Genomic DNA, 15,877 nt, shown 5'->3' with positions numbered 1-15,877 from the left:
TTGAATCATCATTAGTGAAAGGGGAGAGTGATGGTCTCTACCTATCCAATCACCAGGTCATGTTTCATTTAGATATTTGGAAATCTATTTCCCAGCTGGACATCTATCTAGATGTATCCCAACATGAAGTTGGAAATACTTTGTCATTAAGTAAGGGGTTAGTCTTATTAACAGCAGTTTGAGCAGCCTCTGTACATACAAAACAAGGAAATGTCTAGAAAATGGATGAGATATCTCATGGAGAGGGCTGACAGTTTTGGGTCATGGGCCAGACCGATGTCTAAGGGGTAACACAGTGAGAATGTGCATAGAAGGAGACATAGTGAGAACAGCTGGCACAGCGTGAAGAAAATCAAAGCAGGAGGGCAGCACTACACAGGCCAAAGCTGCAGAGGATGTCAGGGAAGGAAAAGGATGAGATAAATTGAATGTGGCAGTGACATAAGCAGTTATAAGTGTGCATTTGGAACTGGTGAAGCTTGGGAACGTTGGTCAGAGAAACTTCAATAGATGTTGCAGACGGATTGATCAAAATGAGTAAGCAGATCATTCAGAAATGTCAATGAAGAATGAAAAATCACACCAGGGAGAAGAGCTAGCATAATGGTTATGCAAAAAAAAAATTTTCATGCCTGAGGTTCCAAAGCCTCAGGTTCAGTTCCCTGCACCATCATTAGCCAAGTGCTGAGCAGTGCTCTTGAAACGTACATATGTGATGGAAAGAGAGCAAGTGACAGATCAGAAGACTCAGGCATGTCATTTTTTTTTTTTTTAGAGAACAGTATTATAGGGGGCCGGGCAGTGGTGCACCGGGTTAAACTCACATAGTACGAAGTGCAAGGATCCTGGTTCAAGCCCCTGGCTCCCCACTACAGGGGGAGGGGGTGACACTTCACAAGTGATGAAGCAGCTTTGCAGGTGTCTATTTTTTCTCTCCCTCTATATCCCCCCTCTCTCAATTTCTCTCTGTTCTATCCAATAAAAAAACAAAACAGAACAAAATTGGAAAAAATGGCCACCAGGAGCAGTGAATTTGTAGTGTTGGCATGGGACCCCCTAGAGATAACCCAGGAGGCAAAAAAGAAAACAATATTATAGCATCACATTCACAAGAAAGTATATAGAAGGTGCTGACTCAAAGTTGAATATTATTTCCCAGGTCCAAAACAAATAAAGATCTAAATTTATTATATTAACTCTATTTCAAGACAGGTTTTTACTGAATCCTAGATTCATACATACAATTATCTTCTTAAAACCTCTACTGAAAGACCTAATAGGCATCTCAAATTATGCATGATCAAAAATGAATGCTAGATCTCATACTCCTAACTCTTTTTTGTTTGTTTTTTGGTTGCTTTTTGTTTTGGTCACCATCACGGTTGACTTCATCATATTAGATGACATTTCCAGATAGGGAGAGACAGAGACAAAGAGGCAGAGAGAGTGAAAGAGACCAGAGATCCCTCCACTGTGGTGGGCAGTGGGTGATGGTCTAGAACCTCGGATGCACTCCTGGTGAAGCACTGCACAATCCCAGTGAGTAATTTTGCTTGTCTTCCCCCACCCACCAACTCTTTTTTTTTTTTAATATTGATTTATTTATTCCCTTTTGTGGCCCTTATTGTTTTATTGTTGTAGTAATTGATTTCATTGTTGTTGGATAGAACAGAGAGAAATAGAAAGAGGAGGGGAAGACAGAGGGGGAGAGAAAGATAGACACTTGCAGACCTGCTTCACCGCTTGTGAAGCAACTCCCCTGCAGGTGGGGAGCCGGGGGCTCGAACTGGGATCCTTACTCAGTTGCTTGCCCTTTACGACACCTGTGCTTAACCCGCTGTGCTACAGCCCAATTCCCCCACCGACTCTTTTTTTTTTAATTTCTTTATTGGGGAATTAATGTTTTACATTCAACAGTAAATACAATATTTTTACATGCATAACATTTCCCAGTTTTCCATATAACAATACAACCCCCACTAGCTTGAAAATTTCATGTTAAGTGAAATAAGTCAGAAACTGGAGGATGAATATGGGATGAACTCACTCTCAGGCAGAAGTTGAAAAACAAGCTCAGAAAAGAAAACACAAGTAGAACCTGAACTGGAATTGGTGTATTGCACCAAAGTAAAAGACTCTGGGGTGGTTGAATGGGGAGAATACAGATGCCCACCACCTCTTAAATGAGTTCTTTGCTCAATCTTCCTACTCACTGGTCCACCTCCTTCAACCAAAAGTCTGGAAGTTTCCTCTTTTTCACAGTCACCATTCAATCTACCAACTAATCCTGATCACTCCCCTTGTGAAACAGATTCAGAAAATGGCAGCTTCACATTGTTTCCTTCAACACCATGATCAAAGCCAAGGTTATGTCTCATCTAAAAGGTAACAACAGTCTCCTGACCTTCCTGCCTCTAATTTTATTCTTAAAATTGAATCACTTCATTTTCCTGGAGTTACTCTTAGAAAATAAAAGTCACTACTTAGTTCAATATTCCTCACTGATTTCCCTTCACACAAAGACTAAAAGTTAATGATGTTCAATGGGTGACAGTCCCTCCTAGGCTGTAGTAGATTGAATTATTGGGTACAGTCCTTTACTCTTATGCCTTCCCACTGTGAACTGAGTGTACTTACTGCCTATCGATTTGGGGTTTAGCCATGTGACTCACTTTGCAGATATTAGTAGATGTGAATAAGATTTGTGGATGGTTAGGCTTTTCTCTTGCACCTTGTTAGTCCGCCATAATAAATGATGGGGGGAGGTGATTTCAGGCTTTTTAACTAGAATTACAGAAGAAATAGAAGTCTGTGGTCATTACAGCCTATCCGCAAATTCCAATACAAAAAAAAATCTTTTTTTATGCCCACTGATTTTTTTTTTAACATGTTGTATTGTTGTGGCTATAGCAAAGTAATTCAGTAATGTTCCTTCCTATGAACCATCTACTCTTATCTGCCACAGGCCCTTTGCACATGTACTTCCTATTCCCTACACCACAATAACCTATGTGGCTTCACTCTTCACTTTCTTTAAGTCCCTCTGATCAAGCACCACCATGTTAACAAGGAGATTTTCCATGACTACCTCTTCCTTCAGTCCTCTAACTCGCATGTTGATTTACTTTTTCCCCACAGTAGCCCACAATGCAACGGGCATATTATTTATCTTTAGCTTGTAAGTAAAAGCCTAGAACTGACTTTGGTGCTTATAGTCTGCTTAGTAATTAAGCAAACATCACTTTAACTTCCCCTGCTGATTTTCAATTTTCCCCACCCTATAGAGCAGTGCTTCTCCAACTGCTGCTTGAGCACCATGAAGTGATATGTGAGATGATTCTTGGAGATAAATGAACAGATTTTTATGTAAGTAAAATATATTTAATTTTATTTTAGGTTGAGTAGATGGACTGGGGATTTTAAGGGTAATTAGGGAAGGGGATGGGGGAAGTAAACTCAAGCACTAGAAAGCAAGGCAGGAAGTGAACACTGGTACAAATGATCCCAATCACCTCTAGAGCCCTTGAGAGCTGCTCTGCATTACAAGGGAGCAGCTCTGTGACTGATGTTTACAGTAATGACCCCGTTAACAAAATAAGATGAATGATCTTCTCCGTGCTCTGCTCAATAAGACAGAACAATAATATATTTTCTGAAAAGGGACTCTATCAAAAAGGATTGTAATATTTTAAGTCCAATTTAAGGGATGATAGCTCAGCGATACGACAAATTCACTCATGTGGAACACAACCTGTACCTCATAAATAAGACTTCCTTATATAAACATCAGGATTCATAATGAATTTGCAGATTATTCTTTCTTCATGAAGAATAAGCAGAATTGATTTTATATGCACTCCACATCTCTGACCCACCTTGTCCTGCCCTTATATGATCTTCTTATTTTATTTATTTTATTATTTGTTTTGTAAAGACAAATGAAAAATAGGCAGAGGCAGAGAAACACAAATTACCGGGACAAAAGCCCAGTCACAAAAACTAAGACTTTTCTCTTCCAACACTGGAAGAGAAAAACTTAGACTACAACTGATATATGTCCGGAAAGCTTGGAGAAAAGTGTGAGAGTTTCAATTTCCAGGGAACCTCTGTCTGGGCAAATTTCCCACTTGTTTTTAAGTTTTATCTCCAGAAATTCTATCAGGTTCTCACAGTGAAAACCAGAGGGAAGAGAGGTGATGAGGATGTCCAGTCATGCTTTCAACAAGGGAAGAGGAAAGGCAGCCATTTTGAAACAGACCCAGAGCACAGTCCTCACAACAAGGCCTGCTCTCCAGAGAGGAGAGTTTGCCAGAATCTCACTGACCAGACACATGAAAGGACACAGCTGCAGTCTCTCCACTTTTCTTGTCCCACCTGAGGGGTGCAAGTCAGAAGCAGTTTGGAAGGTGATAGTCTCTGAGCACAAAGTCATCATAATGTTGAGACCTATCCACAGGATTGTATAACATATCCCCTCTGTTCATACCTTACCACCACATCCATGGGAGTCCCACATGGTAAAAACAGGGAATACAACTATGAGAACTGTGCATTTCAGATGTTATTTTAAAGCTTCCCAGAAAACACAAAGGCAAAGTAGGAAGCAAAACAAGAACACCAGGGGAAGTTTTAACCTCTAATACCTAGAGTCAACCAACCAGTAAACATTCTTTATCCCTTAGCCAATATACTTATCCATGTTCTTTTGCCTTCTACCTTCTATATGACTTAAAAGGATTACTACAAGAAGTATTAAAAGATGAAAAAAATATATTCACAATCTGAATAAACAAGAGAAAGTACCACAACAGATTCTAAAGATGGCAGAGATCATGAAAACATAAGACTGCAAATTTAAAACAACTATGATTAATATTCCAAAGCCTCTATTGGCAGAACTGGACAAAATGCAAGCCCAGGTGCATAATGTAAGCAGAACAATGGCAATCCTGGGAATCAAATGAAATGCTAGAGGTCAAAACAACATCACAGATATGAAAGCTGTCATTGATGGATTAACAATAGAAGAGGCATAGCTGAGGGAAAAAAATCGGTGAGCTTGAAGTAATTCCAGTAGAAAACTTTCAAAACTGAAATGAAACTTATAAAATGACAAAGACAAATAATGGAAAGGAATATCCAAGAACCATACAACAGCCACCAAGGATATCTCCTATGTCTGATGGAAATATTAAAAGGAAGGGAAGAGGGGAAGGAACTATCAAAAGAAAGGGAAGAGAGGAAGGAACATAAGTGAAGACATTAAGAGGGAGTTGCTGCCCCATGCTATCCAAACTCTGTCACACCACCTTTTGCATAAAGGGAAATATGAGTACAACTGGAGGCTGGTGTCAATCACTCAAATTAAGATGAGCCTTTCTCAAAGTAGGGAGCTTTTGAAGAGGTGGAGGTGAGCGATGTCAGGAAAGCCCAGAGTTGGAAATTTTTCTGTCTCTTCCACCTCTTGCCACTAAAAACAAAAGCTCATAATGGGTCCTAACTACTCTCTGTTGTAACTAAAATGTCAGGAAGAGGTGAGCATGCATTCCTGGCTTGGCTCTTCAATGTCCGCAATGGATCTTAGCAAATTAATAGCTAGAGTTAATTTCAGCCCCATTCATCAAAATCTGACCATACCTTCCTTCCAGTGTTAAATCAGAGTCCAACTCCAGTCACTTGGGGGATCTAGTACATAAACAATGTTACAAGGGGCTGAGGAGACAGCATAATGGTTCTGCAAACAATTCAGCAGTCCCAGGTTCAATTCCCAGTACCACCCTAAGCCAGAGCTGATCAGTACTTTGAGAGCTCTCTCTCTCTTTCCCTTTCTCCATCTCTCTCTCTCTCTCTCTCTCTCTCTCTCTCTCTCTCTCGGCTTAGCTGATTAAAATAAAGAAAAGCTACTTAGTGAAGATCAACTACATATTAACTCATGGAAGTCTAGTAGTGGAGCAATGCTGTAGGTGTCTCTCAGTACCCTCCACTCCCTTTTTATTATTAGATAAAACACATAGACATTGAAAGGGGTGGGGGAGATAGAGAGGGAGAAAGAAAGACACCTGTAGGCTTGCAGCACTGCTTATGAAGCATCCTCCCTTCAGGGGGGTAACTGAAGCTCAAACTAGGGTCCTTCTGTATGGTGATATGTGTGCTTAACTGGGTGTGCCACTGCCTGGTCCCCCCCCCCCATTTTCATCTTGATCTTTCTATCTCTTGCTATTGATCCAAGGAAAAACAAAGAATAAAAAAAAAATGGTCACAGGGAACGGTGATGGTGTAAAGTAGGCACTGGTGGCAAAATGAATAAATAAACTATGCCAAAGACCTATGAAGAGATGTTCAATTTCACTTACTATTAGAGTGTTGGCATGCTTTTAAAAACCCCTTCTGTTTCATTTGGTTTAAATCCCCCTGCTTAACACTATTCTATTTACATAACCACTTCATTCTATTTACATAACCTCGGTTAACAAGCACCACCTTCCCTCCAGGGCATTGGTGGTTTAGTGGTAGAATTCTCACCTACTCTGCCCCCTCTCCTTGTCATACCCTGATTTTCACTAGTCACTTTTCTCTCCACCCTCTCTGCGTCCCATCCTGTTCCCACCCTACTGGGCTAGTATATTTATAAGGACAAGATTGTTTGTAGTTTTTAGTTTAGCTTAGCTCGGCTTAGATTGTGCTGCGTCCTGCATGAATAAAGAGATACTGCCTATAGCTCAACCATGAGTCCCTGGTTGTCTGTTACCCGTCCGTGAAGCCAGCCCGGCGAAAACAACATAGCCCGGCGAAAACAACATTAGAGAAATAAAAATTAAAATTACACTGAGATTCCACTTCACCTCACCTGTGAGAATGGCCCTCATCAACAAAACAGGAAATGACAAGTATTGACAAGAGAAAAAAGAACTCTGTCATACTGTCAGTAGGAATGCAAATTGGGCAGCCCTCACAGAAAAGAATTTGAAGAGCTCTCAAACAAGTAAAAATGGAAATACCTTACCATCCAATAATGCTGCTTCTAGGCATAAATCCAAAGTATGTGAAAATATTCATTAAAAAGGACATATGCACCCAACTGTTTGTAGCTGCACTATTCATAATAGTCAAGGAGTAGAAGCAACCTAGGTGTCCACTGAAGGATGAGTAGATAAAGATACTGTGGGGTAGACAATAATTAGGATCCACCTGCATATCAGATTTCAGGCTTAGGCAAATACACACACATACACACACACTCACTCACTCACTCACTCTAGTATAGCTACAGGCCCTTTGAACTATAACTAAAATATGCCTACTAGCTATCTACAAAATGGAGGACCCCCCCAAAAAAAAAAAAAAACTTCATCTGCACTATTCCAGCCTTTAGGTCCATGATGGGTCTACAATTTGTTTGGCTTTGTATGCTAACTCTCTTTTCAGCCACCAGGTTCCAGATGCTAGCAGGATGCAACCAGACTTCCCTGGTCAGACAACCCCACCAATGTGCCTTGAAGCTCTGCTTCCCCAGAGCCCTTCCCCACTAGGGATAGAGAGAGATAGGCTGGGAGTATGGATAGACCTGTAAAACGCCCATGCCCATGTTCAGCAGGGATGCAATAACAGAAGCCAAACCTTCCACCTTCTGCATCCCACAATGATCTTGGGTCCATTCTCCCAGAGGGTTAAAGAATAGGAAAGCTATCAGGGGAGGGGATGGGATAAGGAGGTGATGGGAACTGTGCAAAGTTGTACCCCTCTTATGCTATGGTTTTGTCAATATTTCCTTTTAATAAATAAAAAAAAATTTTAAAAGATATTGTGGGGTATATGTTAAATGGAATACTAACCTGCGATTAAATAAGATTTATACTGTGTCCTTGGGAACAATGGATGGAACTGGAGGTGATTCTGTTTAGTGAAGTAAGTAAGGAGGACAATGATTGAGTGGTTTCACTCATTAGTGGAATAGAGTATACAACTGAAGCATATGAACTTGGAGGAAAAACGTCAAACTGGAAATTCTCTATAAGACTTTGTGAGAAAGAGTGATGGGGGTGGGAGGGGAAGGAAGGACACAGAATTTTGGTAGTGAGCATGTTGTGGAACTATGAAATTGTAATTTTTCATCTTGCAAATCATAGTTAAGTCATTAATCAAAATATGACAATTAATTAAATAAAAAGGTTTTTAAAATTATAATGTCTGAGAATTTTCCCAAATGAACAACAGACATGAACACTCAGGCCCAAGAACTACAGAGAACACACAAAAATCTACACCTTGTCACATCATACTGATGATGAAGAAAATCCACGGTGATGATATCTTGAAAGACATTTATCTGAGGGACGGTTAGGACAGATCATACAATTACAGAAGCAAAGATAAGAATTTAACTGAACTTCTCTTCTGAACACGTGTGTGAGAAGAGAATAAATGAAATTGTTTCATGTGTTAAATGGAAAAAAAAGAACACTAACCTAGAATTCTGCATCCTATAATTATCCTTCAAAAGTGGAAGGTGAAAAACACTTTCTCAAACAATAAAAAATGAGGGATTATGTTGCTAGCAGACCTTTCTTGTACAAAATGTTAACATAATTTCTTCAGAGAGACAGAAAATCATGTAGGTCAAAAACTTAGAACTACATAAAGTGTAAGCATTTTTTTTTTCTGATTCCTTTTTTATTGACTCAAGGCATCCCTGTCAGAGCTTTTAATCAGCTTTAGGACAATCAACATTATGCCACTGAGTTTGTACAGCACAAATTCAAACACAACGAAATTTGACTTGGGCATTTTTGTTATCATCTGAGACCTTACAGAGAGCAAAAAGTGAACGTCATAGTTTATATAAGGTGATAAAAATTGGATGGCTAAGGCCATACACTAAGGTGGCCTGGATCACAGGATGAGTTTACTTAGTAAACCTCATTCAAATTTTACTCTGAATAAATTAGAAACACAACTGAGGATGAGGACCAAACAAATCATATTTCCATGTATTTTTATTTACTTATTTATTAGGTAAACACACAGAGAAACTGAAAGGAAGGGGGAGATATAGAGGAAGAGAGGAGAGACTAGACACCTGTGTAGCACCGCTTCACTGGCTCATGAAGCTTCCCCTCTGTGGGTGGAGATTAGGAACTTAAACCCAGGTCTTTCTACATTGTAGCATGTGCACTCAACCAGGTGTGCCACAGCCCCACCTCCAGATTCCTGTGTCTTATGACAAAAAATTTGGGATCAGAATAAATATGAGCACAGGGAAATGGTCCTTTAAATTGCTAACTATACCTTAGGATCGATCATCTGTTAATCCTATTTCTTTGCTTCTCTTTTTGCCTCCAGGGTTATTGTTGGGGTTCTGTGCCAGGACTACGAATCCACTACTCCTGGCGGCCACCTTTTTTCCATTGTTGTTGTTGCTGTTATTGTTGTTGCTGCTGCTTTTGTTGTTGGATAGGACAGAGAGAAACTGAGTGGAGAGGAAGACAAAGAGGGGGAGAGAAAGATAGACACCTGCAGACCTACTTCACTGCTTGTGGAGCGCCCCCCACACACACACACACACAACAGATGGGGAGCCAGAATTCTTGAATGGGTCCTGGCACTTCATACTATGTGCTCTTAACCTGTTGCACCACCACCTGGCCCCTGTTGATTCTAGTTCTAATCAGCTTTTGCCCAAACCTGTCCACAGTTTCAGTACCATTTCCTTCTGAAGAAGTGAAAAGAAGGAGACACGATTGCTTTCCTTAAATCCCTGTCTTTTGGTCAAAACCCATGGTAAAACACAGCATGGACATTTGTCTAATTCTCAACACTAGCTTCTACTGGTAATATCTCTGAATTATTAGCATCCAAACATCCTCACACTCACCACCACACATTAGGATCATCTTTGCAGCATTTACCACCATAGAAATTCATGATTACACATTGTACACATTGATATGAATACAGATGCTAGATAATGAAAGACCAGTGGAAGGGAGAAAAGAACCATTATCTATGATAAAAATCCTGATACTAGTGGCCAACTTCTAAGTTCTGGGCACTTCCTTAAACTAAAGAGCTCTAGAAACATGGTCTGGCAGTGAGTGACTTAAGAGTCATCTCCTAGAAGTGGCCCAAAGAGTTAACATGTGTGACTCTTTGCTTATCTGTTGAATGGCACTTTCTGAGGAGGTGGAGATCAATGGTCATTAAAGAGCTGCGCGGCAGGCACGACTTCCTGACAATGTGGGGCAAGATGTTAGCCCACAGGAGACACTGAGCTCCCTTTGCAAGCGAAATGTATTACTTGGAGCAGTATTATTGGTATTAGCAATAATTACAATAATTACCAGCCTATACACAGCACTTTTGTATCTGCAGAATGTACTGCATTCATCATAATGATTAGCATTTGTACTGTACTTTGTATTTCCCAAACACTCTCTGCTCATTAATTAGATAATGCCGGCAACATCTGTGGGCAAGTGTTACTACTCCAGTTCTACAAACTCAAGACAGAGAAATTAACTGACTTGCCCAAAGTCACATGATGACCCAGTGACAGAACCAGGCTTCTATTTCTCCATTCTTGAACCTCTGTTTTCTCTTAATTCAACACAAGGTTCAGTGTCTTTCTCCAGGTGAAAGGAGAAGGGAAACATCAGAGACAGAAAATGTAATCACTCCCACAGCCTGTGAGTGGCTTATTAAGTGCCACAGAAGCCGCATGGGACTTATTCTTTTTGTGGCAGACTTCAGAGGGAGGAAGTCATCAGAAATCATTCTGGGACAATAGTTCTCATCTTGGGCTCAGGTCACAGACCCAGGCATTTTAATCAGCATATCCTAGGTGCTGACCTAGCTATTATTATTTTTTTCTTTTTCTTAAGCTCTCCAGAGAGCTGTCAGTCTAGTATAATGGTCTCAAATTTAAGGGATCATGAATCACCTGAATGGATTTTTGAAAATGTTACTTATTTACTTTTTGAGTACAACAGAGAGAAATTGATGGGGGAGAGAGAGATGGAGGGAAGGAGAGAGAGAAAGGGAAGGAGAGGGGATAAGAGATAGATAGATAGATAGATAGATAGATAGATAGATAGATAGATAGATAGATAGATCGATCCGCAGTGCTGCTTTACCACTTGTGAGGTTTTCCCTCCTATAGGTGGGGACCAGGGACTTGAACCTGGGTACTTGTGCATAGTAATATGTGCATTAACCAAGTGAGCTATCACCTGATCCCCTGAATGGATTTTTTAACAGCCCAGATTATTCTGCCCCTCTTCCCAGAATGTCATTCATTTGTATCTGCATTTCTAACCATTTCCTAAGTACTGCTGAGGGTCAATATGCCCCAAGACCTTCATGGAGACGCGTTGCTATAAGGGCTAAATCTAGACACTGATAGAAGATTAAATTTCTCCTGAGGATCCCTTCTAGATCAGGCACTAAAACTGAGAGGAGAAGTCCGACTAATATTAGCAGTGAGGTGGGGTAGGGACTATTAAATGCTAGGCATACAAGAAATTTCCATTCTCTACCTTTCCTTTCAAGGGAGTTGGCAGCATGTGAGTAACCTCTAAGCAATGGCAAATGTAGTAAAAAAAAATAAAAGAACAAAGGATGGGGTTGGGGGGCTCCACTCCCAGACTTATTAACAAAGCATCCTGATCAAGTATTCACACAACCCTGCTGCTCTTACCACTCTCTGAGTACCTTAGTCTCTACTCTGTAACCAGGTACCTTGAAACTCCTAGCTACTGGTGCCAAACAACAAAAAGAACTCAGATCAAAAAGTCACCAGTCAGCAGACAGACTCTGTGGGTCCCTGCAACTCATTGCAGACAATACAGTATGTCAGAAGCAATGTTACTGCACCCTGCCTTTAAGTTACTTGGCTTATTTATTTCTGCAGCAGAGTTCAGTACTTACACACACACACACACACACACACATACACACACACACTGAATAGTTCCTATTACACACATACACACACACACAAACACACTGAATAGTTTGTATTACACACACACACACACACACACACACACACACACACACACACACACACACACACTGAATAGTTCATATTACTTAGTTCCTAAGCTTCTGAAAAGATCAGTCAAACTTCCCAGACAGGTGAGAAACAGGCCTTAGGAAAATATGTGAAAGATTATGGAAGACACATGCCTCAGAGTTCAAGAATATGATAGAATCAAAAGCTGGTAGCTTCAGAGCAAGTCTAGAACATTTTTACATCGACTAACTGCAGTCACCTTGTAGCTCAACAGTCTGCCATTGGTAAGGTGCACACATAAAAAAGGAGAGACAGCAGTTCTGGGTCTGCCCTACTCTGGACTTTCCTAACAGAATGATCAGGAAAAGTATGATGGAACATAGTAACAAATAACAACAGCATGGAGATCTTTAGGAAAGTGGATCAATAAACATTTTTAAAGCCGCAGACCACACACACACACACACACACACACACACACACACACCCTTCCCTCTGAGTTCCCTCTCTTCAGGAAAGTGGATCAATAAACATTTTTAAAGCCACAGACTACACACACACACACACACACACACACACACACACACACACACACACACACACCCCTCTGAGTTCCCTCTCTTCAGTTCTAGCACTTACAATGTAATTTACCTTAGGAAAAAAAAAGTTCTAGAAAACTCTACAAAAAGAGGGGAGATAGCTCACTTGGTTAGTGTGCTTGCTCTGTCATGGACATAACTCAAGTTTAAAAGTAGCCCCTACCACACTGAGGGAAATTTCAGCACTGTGCTGTCTTTCCCTGTCTCTGATTCTTTACCTGAAAACCTCGACCTGGAAAGGTGAGTAACAACGACAATGACAAAAGAAGGAATTTATTGGTGATTAGACCCCAGGAGTTCAGAAGCCAAGAAAAATTGCCATGGCGGGGGGATCTGCTGGTTCAAAAACAACCAAGACACTGAGTCACTCTGCCTTCCTGTGCCCAGTCCAGTCAGTTCTCCATAGGGGGCCAACACCTTTGCCAAGGCTTCTGCCCTTCTCAAAGGCCCAGCTGTGACCAGACTGCCCAATTTCACAGCTGTTCTGTTTCAAATTGTACTAGTGTTTCCCAGCTGCAGTGCCATATTACGTGAGTTTGTTTGCTATCCGCTTTAATTAAGAGAGGTTTCATTTCCCAACACTATTTTGGCTCCTCCCTGGCCCAACACCACAAAAGAGATGCTGCTGTTTTCTCCCCAGCCTCCAAGATGGCACATGTCCAGCAGCGCTGGAGTGTCCACCCACAGCCTCCCATGGAACATGGAATGGGGCCCACAAGAGGGGACAGCGGCACACGGAGAAACTGTACTGTTGGCGAGTCTCCTCTGAACCACAGTGCCACACAATCAAAAGTAAAATATTTCCTCTGCAAACTCAGGTCCCACTTTTATTCTCTGCTATATATTTTTTTCCAAGTCATCCCATGAGTTTCATAGGGAGCCAGCCTGAGGAACTAAAACTTGATTCCAATCTGATTATCCAACATGGCCCTATCAGCTGAGACAGCAACATTTATCACATTAATAGGGAGGATAGAAGAAAACTGGGATCCCATCCAACAGGAGCATTTTTATCACATGTTGTACTGTCTTACAAATCCAATTATCACCAGCTGAAGGTCTTAACAGCCATTGAATTGCAGCTTTCAAATCTTAAAGGGCCACAATGCACATTTTTCTCAGATTCTCCCTGCTATATATTATTCAGTGCAGTCACAGGCATCCAGCCTACAGGACAATTTCATCTGAAAGTTGTATGTGAAATGTCTGCCCTGAGTTTAATCAGTCAGTTCAAGAGTAATTTGGATTGGGGTCTACCATTTACCAGATACTACTGAATAAATATAAAGATCTATTTTACCTTATGGTCATAGGTAACATCTTGGAAGGTAAGTGCCTGATGGCTTGTTGGTCATCTCAGAGCTACGAATAGAAAGTGTGTGTGTTTGTGAGGAGGGGAGTGTACCTTTTGAGATTCATATGAACTATAAAAGTTTACATACAAATTCGGAGAACTGTTATAACAAATAACATGTATTGGGAAAAACATCACCAGAAGTCACAAATTTAAAGGTCTGAGTGCAATGATAAATCAAACTTAGTAATTTTCACCATGGCAATTTTAATAAGCATTCTGTTCATGAAAAATTAAAGTAATGTGGAATGAAACGAATACAAAAATTAGTTGAATGATGTAGCAATTGAGCAAAGGAAGACCACAAACAGCAAAGCACACATTCCTGCAAGCTGTTAAAATCTGGTGTGGATCTGGAGGACTCAGTGATGCCCTGATCCCACCCCAGCTCAGTCAGTGCAGAGAATGTTCCCAGGCAGGTGGTGAGGAATAGCACCTCCACCACCATAGTTTAAGATGATAACTTGAGTGGGAGCAGTGGGGAATGGCATGTTGAGACTGTTAGTAGAAGTGATATTGTCGGGAGTCAAGCAGTAGCGCAGCGGATTAAGCACACGTGGCGCAAACCGCAAGGACCAGCATAAGGATCCTGGTGCGAGGCCCCGGCTCCCCACCAGCGAGGGAGTCGCTTCACAAGCTGTGAAGCAGGACTGCAGGTGTCTTTCTCTCCCCCTCTCTGTCTTCCCTTCCTCTCTCTATTTCTCTCTGTCCTATCCAACAATGATGACATCAATAATAACTACAACAATAAAACAGCAAGGGCAACAAAAGGAATAAATAAATATTTTTTTAAAAGTTTTTTAAAAAGAAGTGATACTGTCAAAAGGTAAAGGAGGTGCCTAATATATAATCCTGTAGGGAGGAGTGTGGGGGGAGTTAGGCAGACATATAGCACATGCATATACTGGGTTGTCAGAAAAGTCATGACACATTTTTGCATAGAAAATTGTCAAGACGGGGGTCGGGCAGTGGCGCAGTGGGTTAAGCGCATGTGGCGCAAAGCCGCAAAGCGCAAGGACTGGTGTTAGGATCCCGTTTGAGCCCCCGGCTCCCCACCTGCAGGGGAGCCACTTCACAGGTGGTGAAGCAGGTCTGCAGGTGTCTATCTTTCTCTCCTCTCTCCATTTCTCTCTGTCCTATCCAACAACGAACAACATCAACAATGGCAATAATAATAACCTCAACGAGGCTACAACAAGGGCAACAAAAGGGGGAAAAAATGGCCTCCAGGAGCGGTGGATTCATGGTGCAGGCACCGAGCCCAGCAATAACCCTGGAGAAAAAAAAAAGAAAAATGTCAAGACTTTTAAATTTTACTCATTTATTAGTAGACACAGACAGAGACTTCGGGGGAAGAGGAGATAGCGATGGAGAGAGGTAGAGAGATACCTGCAGCCCTGCTTTACCACTCACAAAGCTCTCCCCCTGCAGGTGGGGACCAGGGCCTTGAAACTTTGTCCCTGCATACTTTAGTGTGTGCACTTAACCAGGTGTGCCACCTCCTGACCCCATAGACGATTTTTTTTTTTTGCCTCCAGGATTATTGCTGGAACTTGGTGCCTACATCACTAATCCACTGCTCCTGAAGGCTATTTTTTTCCTTTTGTTGCCCTTTTTTTTTACTATGGTTGTTGTGATTATTATTATTGTTGTTGTTGGATCCTTATGTGTGCTTAACCCGCTGAGCTACTGCCGACTCTCCCCCCCACAAAGATTTTTCTAACAACCTAACACAACATTTTGTGGAATGGTATCAAATCCATTATGCACTCATCATTAACTCTGAGATGAATAGCATAAGCAGAAATAAATACAAGAGTACAGTGGGTGCTAAGATCAGGGTAGATTTGAAGCAGGTATATATATGTTCTACGTGCTCTTTATCCACATATAAATCTGGCATCAGAGAGCATG

General features: G+C 41.2%; 1 protein-coding gene across 7 annotated transcripts in view; it reads right to left on the bottom strand.

Moving 5' to 3' along the window:
- NTM (neurotrimin) overlaps positions 1-15,877 on the bottom strand; it is a 1,300,688-nt gene that overhangs the window by 390,925 nt on the left and 893,886 nt on the right. The window lies entirely within an intron of this gene.

The sequence above is a fragment of the Erinaceus europaeus genome, chromosome 20, assembly GCF_950295315.1.
Source record: "Erinaceus europaeus chromosome 20, mEriEur2.1, whole genome shotgun sequence".
Lineage (NCBI taxonomy): Eukaryota > Metazoa > Chordata > Mammalia > Eulipotyphla > Erinaceidae > Erinaceus > Erinaceus europaeus.
Note: the sequence above shows the minus strand (reverse complement) of the source record. Positions and strands in the feature narration are given on the sequence as shown.